Consider the following 12,683-nt stretch of genomic DNA (forward strand, 5'->3'; position numbering starts at 1 on the left):
ATTTCCATCATTGTTTCATTGCTATGCTACACTTTATTTGCAATAAAACTGTTCCTCCCCTCGGAGAAGTGCAACACTTCTTTTGGAGAAAAGAATACCAAGCGAGAGGAGCACCACATATTCACATGCTTTTATGGATCAAAGGTGCACCTAAATTTGATTACGAAACTGATGCCACTGTTTTGCACTTCACCCAATAATATGTCACTTGTGTAATCCCTTCACAACGGGCACATAGTGACCTGCATGGGCAGATTTTACAATTTCAAAGACACAAATGTGGCAAATATTGTCGTCGCAAATACAAAAACAAAGGGAAATACTACAACAAAGGCCGGTTTGGTTTCCCTAGACCAGTTACAGTAACAGGTGAAGTGAACAACTTCATGTCTTCAGTTTGACATAGTGTTAAAGGTAAATCACCTAAGAACATGCATTACACAAAAAGAACAGAAGAATCACAATATATCAATGATTACAATGCAATCATTGCCCTCTTATGGAATGCAAACATAGATGTGCAGTACATTGCAGACAATTCCACTGCTGTTGCAAGATATGTTACAGCCTACTTAACAAAAGCAGAAAAAACAGAGCTTCAAGACCTCTGGGATGACTTATCATCAGACAAAACACTATCTCAGAAATTGTACAGCCTAGGCATAAAAATGCTCTCTCATAGAGAATGTGGTGCCTATGAAGCAGCAGATCATTTAACCGGTACTGCTTTGTACGGAAAATCAGATAACATAGTATGGCTAAGCCTTGGTCCTGCTAAATCTAGAAAAAGAGTTCTGAAATCATATGAGGACATAGAAACAATTGCCAGAAATGATCCCAAGAGCCAAGACACTTTAAAAAACAATTTAATGGACACATACTATCCGAACAGGAGTAGCACTTTAGAAAGCATGTGTCTATACCACATAGCTCAAAACTTTGCATACAAAAATATTATAAAACCCGATGAAAGCAAAGGCAGATATAGAGTCACAGATTGTGAAGGCAGCTTAGTGAAACTTACCAAACGAAGCTTAATTAATCATGTTAAATTGTCCTTAAAAACTCCTCAACAGAAAGAACTATATTATATGTCTCTGCTACAACTTTTTAAACCATGGAGAAACGAGGAAGAGATACTAGACAACTATGACTGCTATGAATATGCTTTCAAAGCAAATGAAAGTGCTATCACCGATATGAACTTTACGCAGTACAAAGCAATGTTGCACAATGAACAGCAACACAAAGAAGAACTTCAGGCCCAACTAGATAAGGACTCTTCCAACAGTAGTCAACCTTCTGTAACAGGAAGCCAAGAACCACTAGGACAGCCACTAATAGCAAATGAGGCAGAATTAGCTATGACAGAAGTGTAAAACACCTTGGGCCTCATTACGACCCTGGCGGTACGGAGTGAACGGCGCCGTAAAAGGTGCCGGCGCCTTTCACTCCGTACCGCCACATTATGAGTTCCCCTCGCGGGACACGGTAAGCACGCCTGGGAAAACCAGGCGTGCTTGCTGGGTCCCGCGAGGGGAAGAGGGAGCAAACAACTGGCCATCTCGTAATTGCCCGGTGTTTGCTCCCTCTCCCATTCCCATTCAGCCCTATGGGGGCTGAAATGGGAATGGGGAAGGACTGTGTCCGGGTCCTTGGAGGGAGGAATTACCGGGCTTTCCGAACTCGGAATGGCCCAGTAAGTCCTCATTCCGAGGACCCGGACCCCAACGCGATTTCAGAGGCAGCCATGCCGCCAATAGTGGCATGGTTACCGCCGAACTCGTAATGAAGGCCCTTGTGTCACTATCAAGAAAATATAGAATACTTAACAGTACAACAAGCAAAACTTAACAAAGATCAGCGCACCATTTTTGTAGACGTAACAAAACAAATTGCACATGGTGTACAACACGAAAATAAAGAATGTACCTGCCAAAATTACAAAGCAATACTGCTGTACGTCAGTGGTGAAGCTGGGTCAGGAAAAACATTCTTAATCAAAATCATCAGCAAGTTCCTTCAGCAATTGACAAACAACAAACTGTCAGCTGTTGTAACTGCCCCCACAGGTTTAGCTGCCTACAACATAGGCGGTGTCACTTTACACCGATTACTACTTCTACCAGTAGAACACCAAAATAAATTAGATCATTACAATCTTTCTGCAGAAGCTGCAATGGAACTACGCAGGGTATTAAATTAAATGAAAATGCTACTAATAGATGAAGTGAGCATGGTCTCCAACATAATGTTGGCTTTGATTCACCTCAGATTGCAAGAAGTACTTAAAACAAACTACGAAGAACTCTATGCAGGGAAACACATTATAGTTTTCGGAGATCTTCTACAATTGACACCAGTGAAAGGTGAACCTATTTTTAAAACCTTAGGACACAAACTCTGCCGTGAAACTGTTGGCAGCATAGGAAATTTTAACCTTTGGCAACATTTCCAATACAGAGAATTAACAGAAAACATGCACAATCTGCAGATTTCACATATGCCAACATCTTAAAAAGTATTAGAGTTGGTGTACTATCTCAAGAAGCACAAGCAATATTGAAAAACTGGCACATTCATGCACTTTATGGCGATAATGCATGTGCTACTGATGTTATGGAACAATTAGCGCACAAAAATGTCAATTGTATGGCCTTAATGCCAACTCTTGCTAACTGTTTCAAATTCAAGAAACAATGTTAAATAAAGAAATGCAACCAATAATGGAAATTTGCGCTATAGACAAACTAGACGTACATGGTGTGACACTACCCATGTGTGAGCAAGCCACAACAAGACTAAATAGCTTAGAAATTCAATCTCCAACACAGCTGGGTTGGAAAAAATATTAAAATTATCCTTAAATTGTAGAGTAATGCTTAAACGTAACCTTGACGTGAGCAAGGGCTAGTTAATGGGGCACTGGGTACAGTTGTTGGCTTTCATTCATACCCACGTGACAACAACATTCAGTTTGTCAATATTCGCTTTGACAAACTTTCAGAAGTGAAAAGGATAGGGCGCTCAACTGCTCGATTCCTTCTGTTCAAAGACATGTATGTACGTAGAGAACAATTTTCTCTAACTCTTGCATATGCAGTGACCATTCATAAATCCCAAGGTCTTAACATAGACAAAGCATTGATAGATATAGAAAACACAGTCTTAAAGAAGGCATGAGCTACGTAGCACTATCACGCTTATGTACATTTGACGGTCTATTTCCAATCAACTTTGATGCAAGTAAAGTGAACGCTGATATTCCTTGTATTTTAGAAAACAATAGACTACGTTCACTGTACACCCCCATCTGGAACAATATCCTGTTCTAGAAAAAGTAAAACATGCTAAAAGAAAACTAATTGAAACAGAAATGCAACAGAATCTGACAGCAAATCCTTCAAAGAAAACAAAGGAAGGTAAAGGTTCATCAATTACCACAAGCAAAGAAGAACCTATTAGGGAAAGTAAACCAGGTACTTTGTCAAAGAAGGAAGAGAAACTCTGAAAAAAGCACTCAGTAACAGAACTAGCTGGTCCATTCAAATTTTCAAATGAAACTGCTGTAAGTTGCTATGCAAATGTAGCAATGAATATTCTATTTCAATTACCACCAAATGTTAACAATATTTACTTACACAGTACAGACCAATTGTGTTTGCAAATGTTAGTCCTTCATAGAGACGCAACAAATAATCCTGAGAACACGTACAATGTTCACGGAATAAGACAAGAATTGGACTACTGTGCTGGAATGGTGAGATTCACTATAAACTCACAAGAAGATCCACAAGAATTTCTAATGTACTCAATACAAGTACTGGAAAGCAAAAGCATACCTATAAATGAAATCTTCCACATGTCATACATGTGGATACATACAAACATTCTCTGTAGCAATGTGATACAGGAACAAATCCCAATTAAGCGATTTGTGTATGTATCCATACCTAATTGTGAATCCATTCCATTTCAGCAACTTGTACAATATGCAAACCATGGCAGATTATGTACTATGTGCAATTCAGACAATCGCTCCACCTTACTGATACAAACATATAGTTAGTACATAATACTTATGCTGCTACGTTATAATGCAGGTGGTACCAAAAACAACTGCAAGCTGACTGGATTCACACACGGTCAAGTGTCACTTGGAAAGAAAACCTTTACAACAGTAGGCATAATCTACCATGCAGGAGCTACAACCAATCCAGGTCACTACACTGCATACATTAAAAAGAAATGTGGATGGGTGGAATGGAATGATAGCACCATTACTCTAAAGCAGAGATTGCCAACTAATCTTACAAATGTGTATTTAATCTTCTTAAAGCCAAAATTTGATAACTAATGTGTACTTCAACATTACCAAAAAATGAAGTGAAACACTACAAACAGTTAGAATACGCCAACAGGTATCTAACCACCCAAGAATGTATAACAACAACACAAATAAATGAATGCCACAGAACCGTAACAACAAATGCACAGTTAGAATACGCCAACAGGTATATAACTGTTGGTAAAAATCGGCAACAAACATAACATTAATCAGAAAGAACAAGGAAACACTCAAAGAAAGCAAAGAAATAGTTTGTAGCATAGCAAATAAAGGTTTTTTTTAATCCGACAAGGATTTTTTCCCCCAGACTCAAGGATTAGAAAAACAAACACAGAAACTGAGCACAATGCACAGTACACTGGTTTGTAAACTAAATTTGAGGGTAAAAAAAAAGCTAAACTGTCTATTATACAATGTAATAAGTCTTCATAAAATGCAAACACTAACATGCTTTTTCTTTTATCACAGAAATTAAAAAAGGCTAGTTCCGCCAAGTACTACAGTCATGTAAGACATGTATGGATTCTGAACAAATTAAACAGTAAGTATAATTACAGTCATTTCATACATATGCGAATCTACACGGCTAATCTATGGCAGTAATATGGTGCAGTGGCTGTAGGCTGGGCGTAGCGGCTTTGATGTGTAACTTACACCCTACGGACAAGCAAGCAAGACTATAGGTCCTACCCGCAAACATCGCTCCATATCAAAACCATGGTGCTTCTATTTTGATTACTTCTAAGTTTAGTTTTGGGTGCATGGTCTGCAGCCATGCAACCAGGACACTAGAACATGCACACAACCACTGCACCACACCACGCCCATGTTCACTTTTAACCTCACAGCTTATGAATTCAGTCTTGGGTGCATGGCCTTTGGCCATGCAGCCAAGACTCTACACACTCCCCACAACCATCTGATTGATAACGAATACTACAGGTGTACCCATTGCTGTGACATGCTGTGGTGGTTGTGGCCAGGACCTAGAGTCTGGAAGGATGGCCTACAGCCTATGGCTTATGGCCATGCACCCAAGACTCTAGGCCCTGGCCACAACCACAACAGCATTTTAAACCCATGGTTGCTTATAAATCAGTAGCTCACCCATACAATGAAACATTGCAACTGTAGCATGTACTCAATGTGTAGCCAAGACTCTAGGCCCTGCCCACACCTACCAGATACATAGTCGATTGTATGGGTGTGATGTGTGAATATGATATGCTGCAGTGGTTGTGGGCAGTGTGTACATACTTGGGTGTAAGGCATACAGCCTGCAGCCATGCACCCAAAACTCTACATCCTGCCCACAACCACCGCACTATGTAAAATCCATGTTGGCTTATAACTGTAGAGTTCACAAGTTTGTTCTAGGGTGCATGGCCATGCACCGAAGACTGCAGGCCCTCCCCACAACCACCTGAGTGATATGCGGTAGTACAGGTGTATCCATAGGTGTGGTATGCGTCAGTGGTTCTGGCCAGAGACTACACTCCTAGCTGTATGTCCATAGATATTACAATGTATGGGTGTGCAGTGGTTTATACCTCCAGTACTAACAACTCGGCCATGCAGCCAAGACTCTACACACTCCCCACAACCATCTGATTGATAACGAATACCACAGGTCTACCCATTGCTGTGACATGCTGCGGTGGTTGTGGCCAGGGCCTAGAGTATTGGAAGTATGGCCTACGGCCTATGGCCTATCGCCATGCACCCAAGACTCTAGGCCCTGGCCACAACCACTGCATAATTTCACACCCATGGTGGCGTACTAATCAATAGCACACCCATAGGAAAAAATAATATAATAACGACATGTACTCAATTTCAATGTTCACTAACACCTCGCGTGTCCTTAGAACAGTATCATGGTGCCTGTGCACAGCACGGACTGAAATACTACCCTTATTAAAACCCCCCATTTCTGTACGCACAAACATTCCGAACAAGGTGGGCATAGAGAATACATCATTAACACCTACCGCCTGAACAAATATAGTTTTTCACCCATCTCTAACTGTGTGAACCTCCCCAAGCACTATGACTCAACAAAATAGTTTTCGAGATAGCATGTTGCCGCTGGTCACTGCTGCGCTGTCGGCGGATCCAAGATGTCGGGCGCTTCCAAACAATCTGACGCAGAATACGTCTCACTGCAGCCAATCGGCAGAGACGTTGCGTGTCCGCGGTCATGACGCCAGCCCCTTAGCCAATCGGTATCTTGTCCGCGGAGCGCACAGGGAAGTGTGACCGCGGACCGGACATAGATATTACACATTTTTTTAGACCTACTATTTGGTCATTTTAAATAAAAGTACTGCACGGATTGTCACCAAATTTACAAAAGCACGCTAACGGTACCAAGCCCCTGCCACAAATTTGGTGAAAATCCTCCAGCGGTTTGGCCTGTAGCTGTGCACAAAGTTTTTCCACCATTCAGTCTATGGGAAAAAAATACATTTTGGGACCCCCCCTATAACTTTTCCCCACCTAGACGATTCCCCACCAAATTTTACAAAAACATTCAGCGTGGCCCATATACTTTTTTTGCTAAGTCTGGTGGGGATTCGTCCAGGTGGAGAGTAGTTATAGGCCGCACAAAAAGTGCTCTTCCTATGGAAACAGCAACTTAACCATAACTACACGCCCACTACCGTGGCTGTGTAATATATAAGGGGTTTTGGGGGGTTTTGCGTTGGGTAGGGGGTTGCAGGGGGTTTGCCCCTGCGTATATGTTACAATTGACCTTCACAATTTGGTCAATTGGGAAAAGGTCAATTGTAATTCGAGCAATTGTAAAACAAACAATTCGTATACAACTGTTTAATGGACAGAAACTTGTATAAGTTGGGTTGTCATAAAGTATAAGAGGAAAAACTAAATAAACCGAATCGAAAGAAAAGAAGGCCCTTAGTGTGAAGAGTCACATGGAGGATTTGTTTGTACCATATGATTAGGACCCATATACATTGGTCGACTTGTGTTGTTTTTATGTGGTGTTTTTTACACAATGTTATATGTATTTGTGATCATTTTATGATAGTTCAAAAATATTTTTTGACAAATAAAATTGCTATTATTATGTAAGAGAACAAAAGGCATTTTGCATATTTGTCTTTTTGGATACACAGTGTATAGGTACATTGATATACATCTTCTTTTTGTAGATTAAATATTGACACCCATGAAGTAAGAAGGTTGCAATCCCTACACATGGATTTAGCCATTTGAGATTAGTGCTAGCCTCTTCTCCCCATGTTATTTGTATGTCTTTTGATGATATGTCTGACTATTGTTTTTTTTAAATTTTGGAAATGACATAGTAGAACCTCATACATCTGAATCATCTTGTACCCCCAAATTCCACTTTCCTCTGATAGGATGAATACTTGATATTGTATCAAGGGTCTCAGAAGCCTCAGAAGACTGTTGAAATCACTGGCTTAAGAGTGAGGACCTGCTGAGTCTGGCTTCAAAGGGTGGTCTCTGAAGATAATATCCAAATGCCATTTTGAAAGCGTATTAGTCCAAAATGTTCTTTGGCTCAACTCAACCCTAAATATGCCATTGGTTGTAGGGGAGATAATTCCTTATGTCTAAGTTGTTCTTTCTGAGTCTTGTTGTTCTAGGTTTGTAACTGCAATGTTTTATAGCTAGATTTACTAACAATCAATTTTCCATGCATTTAGTGGATAATTTTTTTAGGGAAGCCAGTATCCGGTTCACTTTTGGGCAAGGCAATTTTCACTCCTGTGATCTGCCATTCTCTGCTTTCCTCCCTTTTCTGCGGGTAGTGTAGTGCTAACTTCATGGATCCAGAAGGTGAAGTGTGGGCTTCACAGGTTCAAGTAGCTTTCAAGGAAATCAGGTAAGGCAAGAAACAGGTGTGCTCACCAGGAGATCCAGAATGTGAAGCACATCGTTCAAGCTGGATGTGGCTCAAATAGAATTGGAGCTTGAAGATGGCCCTCAAGATTCTGATTTCCCATAAGATTGATTCTTGTTCTCAAGGATCTGTGCCTTCAGTTCTTTGGGATAAAACATAGATCCCTATATGGTCAAACTTTTATGCACTAAGCTAGCTCACAGTCTCCCCCATAATATAATGGGCCTCATTCCAAGTTGGCGGGTCCAGTAAAAAAGTGCTGGCATTGATGGATACTCGCACTTTACCGGACCCGCCGACTACAGGTTTGCCGGTGGGACACCTGAGTTACACCCAGCTATGAGCTGGTGATAAGGCAGGCTCCCTACAAGCAGAAAAAGTCATCATAACCTGCACCAGCATTTCTGGTACCGGTAATGACGGCAAATCCCCTCATGGAGTCCTATGGGACTCCATGAATGGGACTTAACACTGTCACTCCGGCACTTGGAATCTGGCAGCAGTGCCACCGGACTGAGTGCCGGAAATGGTAATAGCCTTTGGCAGTATCCTGGTGGCTTTACCGCTAGGATACCGGCAAGATTATAATGACACCCAATGTGTCTAATAGTAGGTCTATCTTCTTTATGGGTGCAAGTCCCCCCTTTCTAAACATGTGGATCACGACAATACTCTTTGCTAAAAATCTTTTTCCTAGCCCTATCTTCCCCAGATTATGTTGGTAAATTTGTTTCATCAGTCATGTAGCATGAAGCCATTGGCAGGAGGCTAGCAACACTTTGCAGCCCCATATCCCTTCCAGCTGATTTGGTAGTACAGTTTGTTCTAATCCCTTTTGAGTCTAACATTGAGTGCACTTTCTATTCTATTTCCCCCTTCATCAATCTTGTAGACAGGAGATTCCTTGCATGGGTGGATTTAAGAATACAGAGGCTTGACCCAGGACATATGTATCTGGAGTGCTTGGGGCAGGGCTAGTTGGATGGTGGATAACCTAATTTAGCCATTGATACTTGTAAGTCCCATTCTCCTAGGGAGGAATTTATATTGAACATATAGATAGAGGTTCTTTCTTGGGCACCAAAATTATCACAGAAGACTGGAGCTACCTTGCATGATTGGTCTTCTAATTTTTTATAATCAGCTTTCTCTTGTTGCAGGTCTTCCTTGGCTGTCTCAGGGTGTGGTGTATTCTGGCATGATAGTCTCAGACTGCCTTTACTGGTGTCTTAGTGAAATTTGTGGATAGTATGCAAGTAGCAAACACAATGGGGAATACCCTGTTAAAGAATGGGGAGTGATATTGTAGAAAAATCCTGCTTCCATTGGGATCTCCATCCCATCCTGATGTGTTTGAGCCAAGGTGCATCGAAGATATTGTTCCAGAACTTTTTTGACTCTCACTCTGTCCATCCATGTAGGAATGGTAGCAGGTACATAAGTGAGAATCAATATAAGCCGCATAACAGAAAGATGCTCGGAAATGTGAGAGGAATTGACTCGCACTGTCTGTGGTGCCAATGGTAGACCCAAGGAGCCTTACTATATGTTGACATCTGGATGGTGGGTCTACCACTACTAATGTGACCATCTAGCCCATACACATGGTTAGCTCTACAATGAAATCTAAAGATAGCTTGTGTCATAGTTTCAAAGGTACTCGTGGTGGTTGCAAAATCCCCTGTAGTTTCTGTCAGGGTGTCATATGTTGAACCAGGTTTTTCATGGAGAAATGTATGGAGCCACATGAATCTTAGTGATTTGGCTGCGGTAGAAACTACCGCAGCCGAAATGTTCCCATGAGAAAGGTGCAAACTACCAAAAGTTTGCACCTTTCTCATGCGAACACACATAAATACTCACACCCACACACACAACACACCCATAACAACCCCCCACCCACACCCTCAGCACACCCCCACCCACACCCCCAACATAAACAAAGCCCACTTACCTTCATCTTCAGGCTGGGTTCCTGCAGCGCCAGTTCCCTTTCACTTCCGTGATCGGGAACCAGTGCCACAGGGTCCTTTTCTTTTCTTCTTTTTTTTAAATGGAAGGCTGCAGGGGTGTCCCCCGCAGCCCCCGCTCACTATACCATAAAGTGTAGTGAGCGGGCCAATGCGGGGGACACTTCCGCAGTCCCCATTTCTTTATTTTGTTTTTTGAAACAGAAGGCTGCGGGGATGTGCCCCGCAACCTCTGCTCACTATACCATGAAGTCTAGTGAGCGGGGCGATGCGGATGACACCCCCGCAGCCCCTGTTTTTTTTTTTACAATGCTACCACCAAAGGTTCGAACTTTTGATGTTCGAACCTTTGGTGATAGTATTTTTAGAACTTTTGGCCATTGCAACAATTTTTTGTCTGTCAAATCGGCCTATAGCGAGCCACATCCATGATTTTAAGTTTGGTAACCAGATATCTTGTTGTATTTTCAAGACTATCTTCTTTATTCCAGGATGATATGCCATGAATACTTCATGATAGCTGTAAATGCCTTGTGTTCGTACCCACCAAGGAAGAATGATTTTTGAAGATATTCTTGCAAAGTGACACCAGAGAGGAGCCAGCCATAGAAGAAGTACTCAGAGGCAGGTTTTGCAGTGCAGTTGCAGGACAGAGGGCAGCACGGGCCCCAGGAGATTCCTAGGTGGAGTGGCTGGAACCAGGGTACTGGCCTAATGTGCTAGGAGGAATAAACTCTTTTTGTTGCAGCATGGGGCACCTTCAGGATCCTGGCAATGATGAAGCTCCCATTTTGTGCTGGTGCAGGCACAGTCAGGAGCTTCAGTCAGATGAGGTCTTCAAGCAAGAGCTGTGATCGAGTTGGCCCCACCAGTTCTTGGGTAAGGAGCACCACATTCATTTCTTTCTGGATGTCTCGAGAAGAAGACTGCCATACGATGCTGGTGCAGAGCTTCGGTCCTTCCTCAAGCAGCAGTCTTTAAAAGAGTGCAGGTGCAGAGTTCCAGCAGTAAAGAAGGTGAATGGGTAGAGGGATCTGATTTTATCCCACTTGGGACACAGTGAGTGAACACAGCACACAATCACAAACCAACTATTATTTAAACAGAGGGATTGTGTGCCAGTGGCACACCATCCATCCAAATATTCGCATGTATTTAGTAAGGGTCTCATACTATCCCAGACAGGCATCTGCATATGCAACTCCCCCGCCCCCGTGTTCTTGGGCTCAGGCATCCAATGGGCAAAGATGGCCAACTCCCCTCATAGCTACAAAGAGAGACACTGGATAGTCATGTGACCCCCCAGGTCTTCAAGGCAAAGACTATGTTTATTTCGTAAAATAGGTGAAGTGGATCAGAAACGACCCAGCCAGGTACAATGGATTCCAACAAGTCAAACTAATTTAGGTACAGTAAAAAAGCTGCCTCTAGCCTAGACACTACAAAGTGGGGGTTCTACCAGTGGAAAAACAGAGATCCACTTATCAATATACTTATTTAATCGGGACCTGATTTTTGTTACATGAATCAACTATTAGAACCCTGGGCGAGTAAATAATCCTTTTTCCATTGGACAATTTGCGTGCTATAAGAACCGGTACAGCTCGCAGTTTCATTGTAGACCGCAAATTGCCCTTTGCTTTCTTCAAATCGGAAAGTTGTGGATTAACAGTGATTCACCCCCCTCTAGTGGTCAAAATGAAAATAACAATAGCGTCTTTTTTCCTATAATAGTTTGCTAGTTAAAAGAATAGCTTACTATAATTAAGCATGTCTTACGTTTTTATCATGCTATTTTTAATGTTTTTTTTTACTTAAACATTCCACAAATATTTAAATCCCCAAAAAACAATATAATCATTTTACAAATTACATTTTTAAATGAACTTTTTTCTTTTTGCCCATGGGTTCAAATAGACCTTTATAGACCTCGCCCTCAGGCCGCACCGTCTATGAGCCCTCATACCTCGTTAAACTCGATCTTCAGGCACTGCAGGGGCGTTGCTAGGGGGGGGCTAAGGGGGCTATAGCCCGTGATCTTTTGGTTGTAGCCCCGGATTGAATCTCAGGAGCTACAGCCAAAAGGCTAGCTAGCCCCCAGTCCCAACAGTTCCGACATCAGCTTAGCCCCGGGTCTTTTCCAGACCTAGCAACTCCCCTGAGGCACTGTAACGCCTGGTAAGGCCTTTGGGCGAGGTCTATAAACTATATTATGTTTCACAAGATTAATAGCTAAGGTTTGGTGACTACACCTTTTTCATTTAAGATTTCAGCAAAAAAAAGTATTCAATGATTCTTCGAATGTATACTTTAAAAAAACACAAACAGATAAATACCTACGCATCCCAGATGGATGTGTTATATTCTTTGTACATTTGCACTATTGCAGAATATAGTAAATGAACATCAATTACCCAATTGTGATGATACACAGGAGACATAGTGACAAGCAGATAGAACCTAACTATCA

The sequence above is a fragment of the Ambystoma mexicanum genome, chromosome 8, assembly GCF_040938575.1.
Source record: "Ambystoma mexicanum isolate Mex_15411 chromosome 8, UKY_AmexF1_1, whole genome shotgun sequence".
Taxonomy (NCBI): Eukaryota; Metazoa; Chordata; class Amphibia; order Caudata; family Ambystomatidae; genus Ambystoma; species Ambystoma mexicanum.